This window comes from Salvia splendens, chromosome 15, assembly GCF_004379255.2.
Source record: "Salvia splendens isolate huo1 chromosome 15, SspV2, whole genome shotgun sequence".
NCBI lineage: Eukaryota > Viridiplantae > Streptophyta > Magnoliopsida > Lamiales > Lamiaceae > Salvia > Salvia splendens.
This window is the reverse complement of record NC_056046.1, coordinates 25,799,648-25,818,584: the sequence shown is the minus strand read 5'-3', so window position 1 is coordinate 25,818,584 and position 18,937 is coordinate 25,799,648.

Sequence of the window (18,937 nt, the reverse complement as noted above, 5' to 3'; positions counted from 1 at the left end):
ACTCTTAGACCCATGATCTTGTTATGTTCCTAGGAATGCTCGCACTACGACATGGTTCATACAATTTTATGTGTTGAAGTTGATTTTTTTAGCGCAAAAGTTTATAATGGTATGACTCTTTGGTAATGTGGAAAATTTGATATCTCTCTTTCTCCTGAGAGTTATCACGCTGTTAGGCTTTTAGTTCATCTCTTGATCTTCAAACAAGAGTTCTATCTTTGAAGATTACAGAACTTATAATCTTACATCATTTGGGACAACCTTAAAACATGTCTGATCAGTACTCAACTCCAATTACTTGGATACCTTTCCAACATGCATTGGAACAACATTACACCTTGAGATGTGCTAGACTAGGGTCGCTCTAGTCCACAACTCGTGTTTTGTAGAAGGTACTGATGATGGTAGTTTCTTTAAGGTGTATCTCGTTATATCTAACGCTTATCCCATCAATGATAAGATTTTCATGAGTACAACTCATCACTTAATCAAACTTGTCTTAGAAAGACTTCGATTCCTTCTTACATAACTATCCCATTCTTCAGAAGAATGCTTGGATTCGTCAACGGAGGTTAGGCTCCCACTACTGATCATAACCCATTGCTTGTCTCCTTATGGTGTAAACCATTGAGACTTGCTAGTCTTTCTATGTTGCACTTCTGTAAGCGATATGAATCGAATGATTCTCACTTATAGTGCATCAAACAGACATTCTCGACTTTCAAGCTATTTAACAAACAAATCGTTAAAATCTTGATGGTCTGGATCAGTCTGAACAATAGCTAAGTATTTTCTTGGCCTTAAGGCTAAGAGCCATAATCATTCATTATTTAAGAAGTTGATGTGTTGTTTCATACTCAGTCTTGTTGCATTTGTATCGTTTCAAATCTATGATGCCTTAAACATCAACCATAAAACAATAATTGAGCAAAAATAGCTCCCACTGCAACAAAAACATAACTGGATCAAGATCTCTTACTTAGAAGTTGCATTTCCATGTAAGTCATTGTCCTTCTTTAAAAGAGGTCAATCCAACTTACAAAACATCTTCACTCGCTTCAAACAAACTTTGATGACAATTCAGGCTCTCCCATTTCCTTATCTAGTCTTTTGTTCAAATGAACTAGGACTTAGGAAAAATGCAGCGTTCATGAATTCATCATCTATCATGTTACTTTCCTCTAACAGTAATATAACGACTAATATTCTGAAGGTTTTCTACTTTTTAGTTAAACCTTCTTGTAGTCATTTCTTATTACTTTAGGCGATTACTTGAGTCAGAAAACTATTTGAGTGATCAAAAGATTCCTCAAAACATTTTGTCCCTCTAGGATATTCCAATCGAATCATCTTGATAAATTCTATTGACATCCATCTTTCATCGTCACTAACCAAGACTTGTCGTGCTACTTAAAAGAAAATAGCTTGACCTTATTCCTCAAAGAACTTGTCAAGTACATGCAAGATGCATTCTCGAACAATCTTCGTGGAATTATGTCGAGGAAATGGAGGACATGAATCAGTGAGTAAACTCCAAGTTTTAGCGATGAGAATCTTATCCATTTACGTTTCCAGTCTACGTAATTTTGGCATTCGAGTTTATTTCTTTAAGGATCGCAGACAAGATACTGAATGAAATAATGAAGATTTGGCAAATAAACTTATTATCACATATTAATGTTCAATACATAATCGCAAATAACCACAAAACAATTATGTATCTTCCAACTGTAAAATTAAAATTTTGTATCCTCCAGAGGAGGTAAATACGCATTAAAATCTTACATTTTTACTGGTCACAATCATCGACGAATAGTCCAGAGACCACAAGTGTGGCATGGCCGCCTAATGTTGCCTAAGAAAGACCACCGAATTTAACATTACAGAGTCACATTTCTACAACACACTCCCATAACAATGCTCATGTGCTGCCAACAAGATCAAGCTATCTCATAAATTCTGTGTGAACTTCTGAATTTCACAGTTTCTTAGGATTATTGTCCCCACAGTGCAGGTGGCGATAATATTTGAAACCACATTCTAATTCATACTATTCATTTTTTAGAAGTCCACCCTCATGAACTCGCTATTTCTTAGGATTATTGTCCCCACAGAGCAGGTGGCGAGAATATCAGAAAAAAGCTTCATAAATTGCAGACCAATTGATGGAGACCATATACAACGCACTTGTTGTAATTATCGCTTAGATATTTTATATGGTTTTTGCATAATTATCACATAAGCATATAAGACAGATAATCCACTTATAAAGGTAAACACCAAATAAACAAATAAATAACAGAAATTATTTAAGATTTATCTTGGATGATAATTATCCAAATTCATTTAGGATTTATCAAGATGGCTTTAACTATCTAAATCCATTTAGGATTATTCTAGATTTTATTCCTATAAAATCAAATCCTTCAATTCAAGATAACGTTGATATAGGATTATCATTATTTAAATCGTTGTAGGATATTACTAGATAGAAACTATTTCATCATAATCCATACGATAAATAAAATCCAAGCAACCAAGATTTATACAAATCTTATTTCTTTTTAGAATAGACATCTAGAATATATCAAACATTACTTAGTATTCATTAGATAAATAAGTTTATCTAAATCCAATTAAATAAGGATTTTCTTATATATCATCTTTATCCTAATCTATCTAGGATGTAAATCCAAAAGATAAGGATAACTTAGATTAATGATTATTTTAATCCATCTAAGATTTGTCTTAATAGAATTAAATCTATTCAAATCTATAGGATAAAATAAATTAATATAAATATTTATCATAATTCTTATAGGATTTATCTTGGAATAACTCCACATAAATCCATAGAATAAGATAATATTATATTATAATTATTCAAATCTATCTGAGATTTATCTAGAAATAAATCCATATAAATCTATAAGATAAGAATAAATTATTATATTTATCATTATCCAAATCCATCTAGAATTTATCTATGAATAAATTCATATGAAGTCATAGGATAAGAATAAAATAATATTATCATTATCTAAATCCAACTCGGATTAATCTAGGAATAAATCCATATAAATCCATAAGATATAGATAAAAAATTAGATTATTATTTTCCTAATATAATTAGTATTCATCTAGGAATAAAATCCATATAAATCCATTAAATAAGGAAAGAATCTAATTAATCCATGATTAAATCTCATATAATATATAAAATCCACAAAAGATATATTCAAATCTTATTTCCATATTTATCTTGAATTATTTCCAAAATTGAATCCAAGGAAAAACCCTAATCAATTTTTGGAAAGCGTAGTCACGGAACGAGGCGATGCGACGTCGCGCGGGTGGAACCCGCCCGAGCGTCGCGCATAGGACGAAAACCCTAATTTCGTCCATTCTTGGGGCTGCTCACGGAGGGACGCCGCTGCAGTCCGACGTCGATGCTGCTGCGTCGTCACTGACGCTGCTGCTACATCGTTGTCGCTGCTCCCGCGTTGCCTCCGACACCCGCTCGGTACCGCAGCGCCGTTGTCGTCGCTGCTCCTGCACCGATCATGCCTTTGTCGGACTCCCACTGAAAACAAGGCCACCGCTGCCCCGTCTTTGCCGCACGCACGCCGTTGTACGCGTCGCACAGACTGCCCAGCCTAAAGGCTTGGCTGCCGATGCATTCAGCCCAGCGTGCCACGCTCCGCAGCTTCCCATCGCACAGCCTTTTTCCTGCTGCTGCTGCGACGTTTCCGGCAGCCACTCCGTTTCTTGCAGCCGCTGCTGTCGCTGTAACAACGATAGGCCCAAAATGAGCTCCCACTCGAAAAGCTGTCGCCTCCGACGCTGTTAGCTAAAAGCGATTTGCCAAAATTCGCAGCCGCTACTGGAGTTTGCGCCATGATTGAATGTCGCGAATCCATTCTCACGATTTGCATGAAAATTGCACGACAAGTAATCACAAATTTAACCCATGTAATCATTACATGCATATTATGATCACGTATTGTGAATTAATTGCTATTAGTCATATATCACCATTCAATTAATTCACAAAGATACAGCGACACGGCAAATAAAAACATGCATTTAAGCAATTCGCATAACATGAAATTAATCCACATAATCAGAGCCAAAAATTAGCTCTGATGCCAATTGTAGTTTGGTGCGCCTTGCACAGCGGAAGACTTGTACAAAACAAATAAATCAGACGTAGGATCTATTTGACAGATTATGAGATTAATCAATTCACATGTTAACACAGAATTGCATGCTAGAACGCAAATAATTCATGCTTAAAGAATATAAATCCTAAATCATGAATTCTACGGTTTAGAGTTACCGATTTGATTCTCCAAAGAATCGTTGATTGCTCGCGCCTTCACCACGATGATCTTCAATACTAGACCACAGATCTTCTGATTGGTGTCCCGAACTGTATTCCGACATCAGGGTAGGCTGATCTTATCGAAACATTAGGACTCGAATAAAGAAGACAGAACTTTCTCACGGAGAAGGAGCTGAGAGAAATTTTCGTCCCCTACACTATAGAGAGAGGGACGAAATTTTCCTCATCAAAAAATTGTGTTTCCTGTCTCTTTTATTCTCCTATTTATAATAGTTCATATTGGGCCCAGTCAGGAATCTATGGAAGGTTTTGGATATGGGCTCCCCCAATTAGCTTTTTACTAATTAAATTAAACCCACAATTTAATACAGGCTTATATTGGAATATTACGAGTAGCCACTACAGAAGTAATATTGAACTCCCCATCCAAATCCGAAATTATAAGTATTCCGGGTTTCCATTTTGTTTATTATTTATTTCCCGCACTTAAGATATATATGCCCATTAATTAATTAAAGTCTGCTATGGACTTAATTAATTAACATCTTATTAATTCCAAGAGTAGACTTAGCAAGAAACACTTATTTATTATTCATAGAGTAATAAAACTCCAACTAACCAGTTTCCGAATAATAAAATCTTGTTCAAGCTCCTCTTGAGGACATTATCAAACGAGACTCATCTCGCCCACGATTCAACTTAATAGCAATCCTAGCACCGCTAGATAATGATCACCACTACCTAATATACCTGGATCGTTGGGTGACGAAAAACCCGCACCTTTGGTAAGTCAAAGTAGTAGATACTCAATGTCGTATGCTCAATGCTAACGTATGTAGATTAAGAAATTAATTATCAAGACCTCGTCTTTTAGTAGATAGCATAAAGACTCGTCTTGCTGTTAGATCCATTCAGTGCTATACCACACCAACGTCATCTTATTTCAATAAGGCTTAGAAATAATCGGACTGGCATTGCAACCTTTCACGATAGGTAGCTAAAGCCTATCTAGGTTGTGAAATTCTTCTTTTCTTTTGCAAAGCATTACTTAGAACCGACTGTAGTACCTTAAAGTGAGCGCAGCCCACGGCCAGTCTACTAAGCAAAAGACTTAGGCTTTGTTTACTTCTTATGCATTTAAATATTTATAAAACATCTTATAAACGCACAAGAAAACACAATGTAATAATATATTGATTCTATTCGTGCAAACTGCTCGAATGATTCTAAATCGGGTCAAAAGTGGATTGTAGAGTTTTTCCGTACATAAGCAAGATTCTATTCGTGCGAACTAGATTCTATTCGTGCGAACTCGCTCGAAACATGCTTTTCAGTATACTAAACCTAACATAGGGGTAGCAACATCAATGGTCAAATTTGGATATTGTCTCAAGAAGATGTGCAGGTTGAAATTATGGATGATTCAGAATAGCTACTACACATCCATACTTCACCCCGACAGTGGCCCTCACAATGCTATATATTGGTAGCTTATGGAAAGTGCACACGCCGAGGAAGATACCTTCTTTGGAATAAACTGTGTGATTTGGCTGGGAAAATGGATGGCCTACCATGGCTTGTAGGTGGAGACTTCAACACCTTAATATCGGAAATGGAGAGGTAGGGGGTTCCAATAGTAGATACAGAGAAAGGCTAGACTTTGTGGAAACAATTGAAGATTGCCAATTGTTGGATCCCGGCTTCAATGGACCAAAGTTCACCTGGGCCAGGGGCACCCTCAGAGAGAGACTCGATAGAATTCTGCTCGGAGAAGGATGGTCCAATCTGTTTCAATCTAGAAGAGTCACTCATCTCCCCTGGGTATCATCTGACCACGGACCTTTACTTATTCGTTTTAACATTTCTGGCTCTGTCCATTGCTCTCCTTTCAGGTTCCAAACCATGTGGACCAGATATCCCAACTTCATACCACAAGTTGCGGAAGTTTGGGCAGCGGGCACCGGTTACAACAGAATGCTCAATCTCCAACTGAAACTTACTAGAATTAAAGGAGCGTTGAAACGATGGAACAAAGAAGTTTTTGGCAATCTCTTTGACAACCTTTGGCAAGCGGTACTCAGAGCAACCGAGGAGCAAGCAATATTTGATGCGTATCCTTCCCTGGGGAACCGCGAGAAAATGAATAAGAGCTCGGCAGAATACATCTTGCAAGTTATAATGGAAGAAGATTTCTGGAAACAAAAAGCGGCTGTCAAATGGACGGTGGAAGGTGAGCGAAACACCAGATTCTTTCATGGCTGGGTAAACCAGAAAAGGGTCAAAGCTCGAATCCACTCAATCAAAGAAGGGCATAGAGAAATCAGTGAGGAATGAGATATCAGAGCATCGGCAACAACGTTTTTCCAGAATCTACTCTCTGCCGAAGGAAAGCCCTCTGCTCAACCAGATCTTTCAATCCTCCAGAGGCTGTCGGGGGGATACTGTTTTGGAAGCACTTTATGCAACCCCGTCCTTTGAGGAGGTCAAGAGGAATGTATAAGATATCGATGCATACAGTACGCCCGGGCCGGATAGATTCTCATCACTATTTTTTCAAACTTGCTGGAGCATTATAGGAAAGGATATGCTTGAGGCTATACAAGTTTCTTTGAGGGAGCATTCATGCCGAGAGGTTTTACTTCAACAATGCTTATCCTTCTCCCGAAAAAAGAGAAACCAAAGGCATGGTCGGACTACAGACCAATCAGCCTATGCAACTTAACGAATATGATTATCTCAAAAATCTTAGCAACAAGATTGGCCCCACTGCTCCCAAAAATCATTTTCCCTAACCAAAGCGGGTTCATTAAGGGTAGACTCATTAGCGATAATGCTCTCCTTGCTCAGGAATTAATACATGATCTTCATAGAAATCACCCTTCACCAAATGTCGCGGTCAAACTAGATATGGCGGAAGCTTACGACCGAGTACAATGGTCATTCCTGCTCAAAGCTATGCACAACATGAGGTTTCCGGATAATGGATCGAACTCATCAAGCGCTGCATTAGCTCTTGTTGGTTCTCTGTGCTGATTAACGGGAGCCCGGGAGGCTTCTTCCAATCGTCTCGGGGACTCAGGCAAGGCAACCCCCCGTGATTGCAGTTGACTACTTCTCTCCGCTGCTCGACAGGATCATCATCAGAAACAAGGAGATGGGATATGGCACAAGGAGAAATTGCATCAGTATATTGCATCTCTCATATGCGGATGATATCTTGGTCTTTACACAGGTGAGCAATGAGGCACAAGCCAAACGTAGACAATGCATTAGGCACTACGAAGAAGTCTCGGGCCAAAAAATCAATGCAGCTAAGAGCAACTTATACGCACATGACAAAAATTTGACATGGGCAGCCTCTATTCGGAGGATTGGAGGATTTAGTCGGGGCTCCTTCCCCTTCCTCCCTCAAGTCCATCCCTCTCCACCATTTTCCAAGTCCTAGAACCGACTGTCACGACACTTCACCGTATGGAACAAATCCCCACACGGTTCTTCTGGGTTCCTCAAATGACTTAAGGAAAACGCATTGGATTAAATGGTTAGATTGTTGTAGACCTTTCGCGAAAGGAGGGCTAGGCATTCGAAGATTTCATGATATCGTACGGGCCTTCAGTTATAAGCTGTGGTAGAGGTTCCACGAAAGACAATCTCTGTGGGCGTAATTTATGTACACCAAATACTGCTTCCGGTCTACCCCTTCGGTGGTCTCAATGTCTCGTAGACACAGCCCCATCTGGAGACGCATCTATCAAGCGGGAAAGAAAATTCAACCGTTCATGCGGTGGTCTCTGGGGGAATTAGTGGCTAATCGCATTCCTGTTGATACAAAGATCCAACGGAGGATGATGCAAATGGAATCCAAATGTAGATGCTGCAAGGCATCAAAGGTAGAAACTGCTGAACATTTGTTGATCGAAAGTGAAACAGCCCAGCACCTCTGGACCTACTATGGAAGATGGTTTGACAGCACATCTAACTCAGGAGGAGAGGCGAGGAGCATCAAACAGAGAATTCAAAAATGGTGGTCCGCACACCACAGCCACAAACACCTGTACATTAGCGTCGTTCTCCCCTGCATGATTATGTGGTTCTTATGGCGGGAAAGAAATCACTACACGTTTGGAGGTACTAAGTTTAATACGGGGCTTATTATCCGGTGGATCAATCAACAACTTGAACGCATCATTCTTGGAGGCATCTCGACGGTTGAACACTGGAAAGGGATGCGGGTCCAACATCATTTGCTGGGTGGAGGTAGACCAAAGGAGAAAATCATCAGAGCCTCCAAAGTCACCTGGTCGGCACCTATGGCCAACTGGACCAAAGCAAACACTGATGGCGCGTACTCACCATCAAGGAATAAAGCCGGAGGGGAATGAGTTATACGCAACTTGGAAGGAAAACTGATATCTGCCTTTTGTGTCTCCTTCCCGGCGTCCTCTAGCCTTGAAGTAGAACTTAAAGCAATCGAACTGGGAATCAAATTTACAGGCAAAAGTGAGGAGAATATCTGGGTAGAAACCGATGCAATGGTAATTGATCAAATGTTGACAACGGATGAGCATGGCCCTGCAACGCTCAGACACATCATCTGCCTTGTCAAGCACCTGATAAAAGGGATAAACACCAAAATATCCTACATTGCGCGAGAAGGAAATATGCCAACGGAATTCCTTGCCGAGCAGGGACTTGAGGGTAAAGGACTGAGCGTTTTTAAGCAGGCAACGACACCGGGGACGCTAAAAGCCTTGGTTGAATTAGAGGTAAACAGAACACCAAATTTTCGGTTCCAAACCCGGTGGGCAGAGCATTAAAGGTTCAAGGGGCCCCTAGGGAAGAGTGACATGGAGTGGAGTTTAGAGTATCCAGGTGACACATTCCTCAGTCGAGGAGGAGCCCTTTGCATACTCTCAAGAGTTGCCGTCTAGTTTCAATCGACACTGTTGTAATTCATAACTATATTATGTTGTTCCTCAGTCAGTTTCAGGCTGCTTTTGTAACCCCAAATGATTTTGTGCAATGAACGGGTTGAGGGTCTGTTAACTAATATATTTCAATCCAATTAACCTACAAACATTCATAGTACGATCTCTGTTAGCTAATAGCTCTAATATAAGAACATTTTGGTTGATATAACATCATAGTAGTTGTCATCTCTTAATAGCTTATCGCTCTAATATATGGGTTTACTTGGCCGATAAGCAAATCTTTTGAATTGAAATTGCCTACACACACATTTTGTGATGTCTGTAATGTAATGGAATTGATGACAAGATCAGTTTGGTCAATAGAACATAATAATCATTGTTTTATCATGGAAATTCATTTATAGCGTAATTGTTTATATTCGGGTTTACTTGGCCAACAAGATAACCATTTCGTTCCAAAAGAATTACAAACATTGATTTTACGATCTCTGTTACGCAATAGCATCAAAATATGATCATTTTGGTCGACATAACATCATAGTAGTTATAATACCTTAAAAGTTTATTTCATAAGATAACTCTAATATATGCGTTTGCTAGGCTAACAATCAAACCGTTTGAATAAAAATTTCCCACACACACGCATAGTGTGATGTGTATAACATAATGGCATTGAAGAAATTATCATTTTTGTCAATAGAGTATAATAATCATTGTTGTATCGTGGAAGTTCATTTATAGCATAATAATTGTTTATATTTGGGTTTACATGGCCAACAAGTAAACCATTTGAATCCAATTGACCTACAAACTTTCATAGTACGATCTCTGTTAGCTAATAGCTCCAAGATAGGAACATTTTGGTTGATATAACATCATAGTAGTCATCATCTCTTAAAAGCTTACTTCATAAGATCGCTCTAATTAATGTGTTTACTTGGCCAACGAGCAAACCCTTTGTATTGAAATTGCCCACACACCGCACACTGATTCACACGAGCACTGATATTGCACTTAGACTAGGTCACTGGCGGAGGTCCTCTTTCCAAAGGGCTCCTACCATGCATATTAGTTTCCTTGTTCCCTCTTTGATTGCAAGCATGGCGGTCATCCTTTTCGTCATTCACATATTATTTGGCAAGTAACTCATCACCTGCTTGTGCTTGTTCTGGCGGTAGGATCACCCTGATTCACTGGAGGGGATATTCGCCGTCGGTTGATTTCATGTCTTTCTCCCCCAGACAGCGTGTTCTGCGGTCGTTCATGGTATTATGGCAACCCCCCTTGGGTGAAGCTGAACACTGATGGAGCCTTCTCCACATCGACACTAGAGGCGGGGGAGAGAGGATTGGTTCGAGGTTCTGATGGAGGCCTTCTACAGGCCTTCTGCTCTCCGGTAGCTGCATCATCGAGCTTTGAGGTGGAGCTTTTTGCTCTGATTCGGGGTTCGGAGATGGCAATGGAGCTTTCGACACACATTTGGATAGAGCTGGACTCAGCGGCTCTGGTTACCTTGTTGTCATCTGGACAGCTTGGCTCTGCGGATCTTAGACACCACACGGCTTTGATCTGGAGTATGACTTCTTACAGGCAGGTTCGATTCTTAGATATCTACAAAGAAGGGAACCGGACTGCCAACTTTATGGCAAGTAGGGGGTCCAGAATCCTGCCCTTACATACTATGATCCAATCTCTGCGACTCGGTATCTGAAGGTGCTAGTTAGGATGGATCAGCTGGGATACCCTAACTTTCGTTTCCGACGTAGAGATGTGGATTGAACTTGTTCACACGATGGCTCGAGTTATTTTATACTTGTTTCTACCTTTTGCTTGTTCAGTTCATAGTTTTTCGTTGATAGGACGGAGGTTCCCGACTTGTGGTACCTTAAGTTTGCATTCTCATGTTCTTCATCTGGATCGTAGTCACTTTTGGAGGATCATGTTTTAAAACATTACATTTTGATATTATTCACGGGTTGGGGGTCTGCCTAAACCCCCCGCCCACATCGGGAGTCTTTGTTTTAAAAAACAATTTGCCTACACACACACTATGTTATGGCTGTAATGTAATGGAATCAATGACAAGATCATTTAGGTCATTAGAGCATAATAACCATTGTTGCCTCTTTGAAGTTCATTTAAAGCTTAACCCTTTTTATTTGGGTTACTTGGCCAGCAAGCAAACCATTTTATTCCAAATGAATTACAAACATTAATTTTACGATCGCTGTTACGCAACAACATCAAGATATGATCATTTTGGTCGATATAACATCATAGTAGTTATCATATCTTAAAAGTTTGTTTCATAAGATAGCTCTAAAATATGTGTTTGCTAGGCTAACAATCAAACCGTTTGAATCAAAATTGCCCACACACATGCATAGTGTGATGTATATAACGTAATGGCATTGAAGACATTATCATTTTTGTCAATAGAGTGTAATAATCATTGTTGTATCGTGGAAGTTCATTTATAGCATAATAATTGTTTACTTGGCCATCAAGTAAATCATTTCAATCCAATTAACCTACAAACTTTCATAGTATAATCTCAGTTAGCTAATAGCTCCAAGATAAGAACATTTTGGTTGATAAAACATCATAGCAGTCGTCATCTCTTAAAAGCTTATTTCATAAGATCGCTCTAATATATTGGTTTACTTGGCCGACAAGCAAATCTTTTGAATTGAAATTGCCTACACACACATTTTGTGATGTCTGTAATGTAATGGAATTGATGACAAGATCAGTTTGGTCAATAGAACATAATAATCATTGTTATATCGTGGAAATTCATTTATAGCGTAATTGTTTATATTCGGGTTTACTTGGCCAACAAGATAACCATTTCGTTCCAAATGAATTACAAACATTGATTTTACGATCTCTGTTACGCAATAGCATCAAAATATGATCATTTTAGTCGATATAACATCATAGTAGTTATAATACCTTAAAAGTTTATTTCATAAGATAGCTCTAATATATGCGTTTGCTAGGCTAACAATCAAAACGTTTGAATCAAAATTGCCTACACAGATGCATAGTGTGATGTATATAACGTAATGGCATTGAAGACATTATCATTTTTTTCGATACAGTATAATAATCATTATTGTATCGTGGAAGTTCATTTATAGCATAATAACTATTTATATTTGGGTTTACTTGGCCAATAAGTAAATCATTTCAATCCAATTGACCTACAAGCTTTCATAGTATAATCTCTGTTAGCTAATAGCTCCAAGATAAGAATATTTTGGTTGATAAAACATCATAGTAGTCGTCATCTCATAAAAGCTTATTTCATAAGATTGCTCTAATATATGTGTTCATTTGGCCGACAAGCAAATCTTTTGAATTGGAATTGCCTACACACACATTTTGTGATGTCTGTAATGTAATGGAATTGATGACAAGATCAGTTTGGTCAATAGAACATAATAATCATTGTTATATCGTGGAAATTCATTTATAGCGTAATTGTTTATATTCGGGTTTACTTGGCCAACAAGATAACCATTTCGTTCCAAATGAATTACAAACATTGATTTTACGATCTCTGTTACGCAATAGCATCAAAATATGATCATTTTGGTCGATATAACATCATCGTAGTTATAATACCTTACAAGTTTATTTCATAAGATAACTCTAATATATGCGTTTGCTAGGCTAACAATCAAACCGTTTGAATAAAAATTTCCCACACACACGCATAGTGTGATGTATATAACGTAATGGCATTGAAGACATTATCATTTTTTTCAATACAGCATAATAATCATTATTGTATCGTGGAAATTCATTTATAGCATAATAACTGTTTATATTTGGGTTTACATGGCCAACAAGTAAACCATTTGAATCCAATTGACCTACAAACTTTCATAGTACGATCTCTGTTAGCTAATAGCTCCAAGATAGGAACATTTTGGTTGATATAACATCATAGTAGTCATCATCTCTTAAAAGCTTACTTCATAAGATCGCTCTAATTAATGTGTTTACTTGGCCAACGAGCAAACCCTTTGTATTGAAATTGCCCACACACCGCACACTGATTCACACAAGCACTGATATTGCACTTAGACTAGGTCACTGGCGGAGGTCCTCTTTCCAAAGGGCTCCTAACATGCATATTAGTTTCCTTGTTCCCTTTTTGATTGCAAGCATGGCGGTCATCCTTTTCGTCATTCACATATTATTTGGCAAGTAACTCATCACCTGCTTGTGCTTGTTCTGGCGGTAGGATCACCCTGATTCACTGGAGGGGATATTCGCCGTCGGTTGATTTCATGTCTTTCTCCCCCAGACAGCGTGTTCTGCGGTCGTTCATGGTATTATGGCAACCCCCCTTGGGTGAAGCTGAACACTGATGGAGCCTTCTCCACATCGACACTAGAGGCGGGGGAGAGAGGATTGGTTCGAGGTTCTGATGGAGGCCTTCTACAGGCCTTCTGCTCTCCGGTAGCTGCATCATCGAGCTTTGAGGTGGAGCTTTTTGCTCTGATTCGGGGTTCGGAGATGGCAATAGAGCTTTCGACACACATTTGGATAGAGCTGGACTCAGCGGCTCTGGTTACCTTGTTGTCATCTGGACAGCTTGGCTCTGCGGATCTTAGACACCACACGGCTTTGATCTGGAGTATGACTTCTTACAGGCAGGTTCGATTCTTAGATATCTACAAAGAAGGGAACCGGACTGCCAACTTTATGGCAAGTAGGGGGTCCAGAATCCTGCCCTTACATACTATGATCCAATCTCTGCGACTCGGTATCTGAAGGTGCTAGTTAGGATGGATCAGCTGGGATACCCTAACTTTCGTTTCCGACGTAGAGATGTGGATTGAACTTGTTCACACGATGGCTCGAGTTATTTTATACTTGTTTCTACCTTTTGCTTGTTCAGTTCATAGTTTTTCGTTGATAGGACGGAGGTTCCCGACTTGTGGTACCTTAAGTTTGCATTCTCATGTTCTTCATCTGGATCGTAGTCACTTTTGGAGGATCATGTTTTAAAACATTACATTTTGATATTATTCACGGGTTGGGGGTCTGCCTAAACCCCCCGCCCACATCGGGAGTCTTTGTTTTAAAAAACAATTTGCCTACACACACACTATGTGATGGCTGTAATGTAATGGAATCAATGACAAGATCATTTAGGTCATTAGAGCATAATAACCATTGTTGCCTCTTTGAAGTTCATTTAAAGCTTAACCCTTTTTATTTGGGTTACTTGGCCAACAAGCAAACCATTTTATTCCAAATGAATTACAAACATTAATTTTACGATCGCTGTTACGCAACAACATCAAGATATGATCATTTTGGTCGATATAACATCATAGTAGTTATCATATCTTAAAAGTTTGTTTCATAAGATAGCTCTAAAATATGTGTTTGCTAGGCTAACAATCAAACCGTTTGAATCAAAATTGCCCACACACATGCATAGTGTGATGTATATAACGTAATGGCATTGAAGACATTATCATTTTTGTCAATAGAGTGTAATAATCATTGTTGTATCGTGGAAGTTCATTTATAGCATAATAATTGTTTACTTGGCCATCAAGTAAATCATTTCAATCCAATTAACCTACAAACTTTCATAGTATAATCTCAGTTAGCTAATAGCTCCAAGATAAGAACATTTTGGTTGATAAAACATCATAGCAGTCGTCATCTCTTAAAAGCTTATTTCATAAGATCGCTCTAATATATTGGTTTACTTGGCCGACAAGCAAATCTTTTGAATTGAAATTGCCTACACACACATTTTGTGATGTCTGTAATGTAATGGAATTGATGACAAGATCAGTTTGGTCAATAGAACATAATAATCATTGTTATATCGTGGAAATTCATTTATAGCGTAATTGTTTATATTCGGGTTTACTTGGCCAACAAGATAACCATTTCGTTCCAAATGAATTACAAACATTGATTTTACGATCTCTGTTACGCAATAGCATCAAAATATGATCATTTTAGTCGATATAACATCATAGTAGTTATAATACCTTAAAAGTTTATTTCATAAGATAGCTCTAATATATGCGTTTGCTAGGCTAACAATCAAAACGTTTGAATCAAAATTGCCTACACAGATGCATAGTGTGATGTATATAACGTAATGGCATTGAAGACATTATCATTTTTTTCGATACAGTATAATAATCATTATTGTATCGTGGAAGTTCATTTATAGCATAATAACTATTTATATTTGGGTTTACTTGGCCAATAAGTAAATCATTTCAATCCAATTGACCTACAAGCTTTCATAGTATAATCTCTGTTAGCTAATAGCTCCAAGATAAGAATATTTTGGTTGATAAAACATCATAGTAGTCGTCATCTCTTAAAAGCTTATTTCATAAGATTGCTCTAATATATGTGTTCATTTGGCCGACAAGCAAATCTTTTGAATTGGAATTGCCTACACACACATTTTGTGATGTCTGTAATGTAATGGAATTGATGACAAGATCAGTTTGGTCAATAGAACATAATAATCATTGTTATATCGTGGAAATTCATTTATAGCGTAATTGTTTATATTCGGGTTTACTTGGCCAACAAGATAACCATTTCGTTCCAAATGAATTACAAACATTGATTTTACGATCTCTGTTACGCAATAGCATCAAAATATGATCATTTTGGTCGATATAACATCATCGTAGTTATAATACCTTAAAAGTTAATTTCATAAGATAACTCTAATATATGCGTTTGCTAGGCTAACAATCAAAACGTTTGAATCAAAATTGCCCACACAGATGCATAGTGTGATGTATATAACGTAATGGCATTGAAGACATTATCATTTTTTTCAATACAGCATAATAATCATTATTGTATCGTGGAAATTCATTTATAGCATAATAACTGTTTATATTTGGGTTTACTTGGCCAACAAGTAAATCATTTCAATCCAATTGACCTACAAGCTTTCATAGTACGATCTCTGTTAGCGAATAGCTCCAAGATAAGAACATTTTGGTTGATATAACATCATAGTAGTCATCATCTCTTACAAGCTTACTTCATAAGATCGCTCTAATAAATGTGTTTACTTGGCCAACGAGCAAACCCTTTGAATTGAAATTGCCCACACACACACACTGTCACGACCGCCCTTACTAAGGATAGTAAAGACGGGGAACTCGTGAGTAGGGGAGGAACTAAGAAGCGGGGAAGAAATGGGGGAAACAATAAAAGGTAACATTTAACAAGAAAATCGATCAAACTTCAAAAGAAATATTTTAATCATTTAAATAGTTAAGCAGCGGATTAATGTCTCAAGGTATTTAATGTCATAAAACTGTATGTGGTAAAACGGAAGACTTTTAGAAAATTAAATTCAAACGAGGCAGCGGAAATAAGTTATCTAAAGAGTAAATCATTTCAATCCAATTGACCTACAAGCTTTCATAGTATAATCTCTGTTAGCTAATAGCTCCAAGATAAGAACATTTTGGTTGATAAAACATCATAGCAGTCGTCATCTCTTAAAAGCTTATTTCATAAGATCGCTCTAATATATGTGTTTATTTGGCCGACAAGCAAATCTTTTAAATTGAAATTGCCTACACACACATTTTGTGATGTCTGTAATGTAATGGAATTGATGACAAGATCAGTTTGGTCAATAGAACATAATAATCATTGTTATATCGTGGAAATTCGTTTATAGCGTAATTGTTTATATTCGGGTTTACTTGGCCAACAAGATAACCATTTCGTTCCAAATGAATTACAAACATTGATTTTACGATCTCTGTTACGCAATAGCATCAAAATATGATCATTTTGGTCGATATAACATCATATTAGTTATAATACCTTAAAAGTTTATTTCATAAGATAGCTCTAATATATGCGTTTGCTAGGCTAACAATCAAAACGATTGAATCAAAATTGCCCACACAGATGCATAGTGTGATGTATATAACGTAATGGCATTGAAGACATTATCATTTTTTTCAATACAGTTTAATAATCATTATTGTATCGTGGAAATTCATTTATAGCATAATAACTATTTATATTTGGGTTTACTTGGCCAACAAGTAAATCATTTCAATCCAATTGACCTACAAGCTTTCATAGTACGATCTCTGTTAGCGAATAGCTCCAAGATAGGAACATTTTGGTTGATATAACATCATAGTAGTCATCATCTCTTACAAGCTTACTTCATAAGATCGCTCTAATAAATGTGTTTATTTGGCCAACAAGCAAACCCTTTGAATTGAAATTGCCCACACATACACACTGTCACGACCGCCCTTACTAAGGATAGTAAAGACGGGGAACTCGTGAGTAGGGGAGGAACTAAGAAGCGGGGAAGAAATGGGGGAAACAATAAAAGGTAACATTTAACAAGAAAATCGATCAAACTTCAAAAGAAATATTTTAATCATTTAAATAATTAAGCAGCGGATTAATGTCTCAAGGTATTTAATGTCATAAAACTGTATGTGGTAAAACAGAAGACTTTTAGAAAATTAAATTCAAACGAGGCAGCGGAAATAAGTTATCTAAAGAGAGTCATAGGATGACGCATATGTATGTAGACACGACGCATCCATAAATTCTTAAAGCCCGACTCAACATCTGCAGCCACATCCCGCTCAACCTGCACATAAGGAAAACACATGCAGGGCTGAGTACTTAATATACTCAGTGGGCTCGTGCCGAAAACATTTTGATAAAAGTTATTTCATCCATACCATAGTGAACTCAAGTTTTACATTTAGAAAAGAAATATCATCGAGTATCACAAAAACAGTTTCATAGCCTGGCCAGGCAAAACTATCTCCCCACTTTCTCAACAACCAATCATTCACATCCTCTTACCATAGTGCGACGAAAGTGTGGCCACACTTTTCGCCTACAAGACCGGCCGACTAGCAAGGACGGCTCACGATCCCCTATGTGTACACAGCCTGATAGGGTTTGCGGCCCTACTCAGACCCGAATTCGTCTAACATAAGCCTAATGGAGCAAGCTCAAGAAACTAGGCATCAGGCAACAATCTCATCATCAAAACAAACATGGCATGACATAACACTTTAAACCACCCTTATTCAACTATAATCATACTTTTGAGAGCGTAAAAGAGTTTAGTAAAAGATAGTCCACCTCGCTTGCTTATACCACACAGTTCACAACTTAAATGCAACCCTTGCTCTTTGTACTCACGTACGCACAACAACCCTTGTCAACATCATAACACATAATACAATCAGTTTTCTATCAGCATATTAATTATGCATGCCCTATCGTTCCTTTCATTGTTTTCTCACATTGCCCATCCTAATCGTTTACCATCATAACCGAAACGTTTCCTTTAGCATACATCAACGTGCAACATATAACATAACCACATCATAGGATAGGTTCCTTAATGGCGGGCTCAGAAACACGCGGATTAAGATTGGATCAAGTTATATGGATGATAACTGAATCGGTTGGACCAGTTAGAAAATTGTCGTTGCCACTTAATCGAATCAATCCTCGAACCGAAACGCGCCAAAGATAATATTTATAACTCCCGATTTCGCACTACTTTAACAGTAAAGCGGCAAGTTCGGGGTCGATCCCACAGAGAAGCTGGTGTATCGAGTGTGTGAGTAGTGAA